A 1604-nucleotide genomic window follows, 5' to 3' on the forward strand; every position below is an offset into this window, starting at 1 on the left:
AGGGTTTTGATCATTTCTCAATTTTGATATCTGGATTCTAAAAAAAATTTTCTTCAAAGGTTCTTAATTTTTGTGTTACTTTTTCAGTTTGAGGTTCCAAGTTCCAAATTTTAATGTCTCCAAGATTGGACTTTTCTAAATGGTGGGCAAAAGATACCTGCAAAGGAAACCCAGTGGTAGTCACAATGGAGAATCCAAATTTCTTAGTTGTGGAGATTGATGTCAAGTCTCTGCCTTCAATCCTGTAAAGAAAAGTAGAGGCAAGAATGCAAAGCAAGTGACATGGGTTTTGCTTCTCAATAGACAAAACTCATTGGACTCCTTGTTAACATCAACCAAAAGGAAAAAAAAGAAACCAAAATACATGTCGTCCAAAGAGAAGGAAGGAAGTTACCCCGTGCTCGTCCATAGAGACCTCATCCGTCTGTCCTTGAAGGACACCCCATGTCCAACACATCTTGATTGTTCGAGAAATCAAGCTCTCCGTCGTCCATTACCATATTGAAATTGTTAACAAACCACCACTTTAGAGATGCTAAACCTAGTCAAAAGGTTCCCAATTTATGATTTTTGAACTTGACCCAGATGAAATTTTGAGCCCAATTTTCCTTTTTGATGTCAATTAGCAAATACCCAGATGGCAAATTTCAGTTCTTAACAGATACAAATCACCACAATCAATCCACTAAGGAATACCCAAATACCATTTTCCACAACTAAACGTCTAAACCAAGAAATCAATCAAAAACCCTACAAACCAAAAGAGACAACCACAATGAATTCCACCATTTCAGTTGAAACCCAGATGAGATTTCATAGCAACAAACACGAACAGGTACTTAATTCAAGGCAAAAAAAAAAAAAAAAATACAGATTTTTCAACAAGAAAAGAAAAATGCTTACCGGTTACCAAGACAACCTTAAACCAAACGAACTATTCCCATGATTCAAATCATGAGCCTAATCAAATAATTCGATGCGATTAAGGTTATGGGGATTGAAAAAACAGGATGAGAGTCGAAGAAAGATCCTAGCTTTGAATAAAAAATTGAAAAACCCAAGGAGTCTGAGGTGGGCTCAAATATATGTAACCCTAGAGAGGAGCTGATAATCATGAAAGACAGTGATAGTCTTCTTATAATGTTTTTGACTTAGCCCACATTTTTTGATCGAGTAAAACCCATAAACGAATCAGAAAAAGTTACAAAGATAATAGAGACTGGTACGATTGGCTGAGAGTCAGAGATTCCAAAGGCGGTTTCTCAAAGTGACAAAGTCAATAAAATTCTTTATCATTTCCAAATTCCAACTAATACTTTTATGTGTAATATGAGAGACTATGGCAATGGTCCACATATGTACCTGTGGTTCCAATTATTTACGTTTTATTAAAAAAAAAAACATAAATTATTTTATAATATTTTTATAAATTATTGATGTGACTTTAGCATTTTTTAAATATTTTTTTTTGAGAAAATTTTCAAATATTTATTGTAAGTAAAAAAAATGATGTTATTGATGGACTCATATTAGAACTAGTAAGAATTTGTCACATCAACAGTTTGTAAAAATATTGTAAAATAATTTGTGTCTATAATGTTACC

General features: G+C 33.3%; 1 non-coding gene across 1 annotated transcript; it reads right to left on the reverse strand.

Moving 5' to 3' along the window:
* Window positions 1-590: 590 nt before the first annotated feature.
* LOC112009763 (uncharacterized) lies at window positions 591-1317 on the reverse strand. The gene is made up of 2 exons (XR_010624096.1): window positions 904-1317; window positions 591-750 (listed from the first exon to the last, which is right to left on the reverse strand). It is a non-coding gene; the product is annotated as an uncharacterized LOC112009763 (transcript).
* Between the last annotated feature and the right edge of the window lie 287 nt (window positions 1318-1604).

The sequence above is a fragment of the Quercus suber genome, unplaced genomic scaffold (genome assembly GCF_002906115.3).
Source record: "Quercus suber isolate HL8 unplaced genomic scaffold, Cork oak 2.0 scaffold_401, whole genome shotgun sequence".
In the NCBI taxonomy this organism is placed as follows: domain Eukaryota; kingdom Viridiplantae; phylum Streptophyta; class Magnoliopsida; order Fagales; family Fagaceae; genus Quercus; species Quercus suber.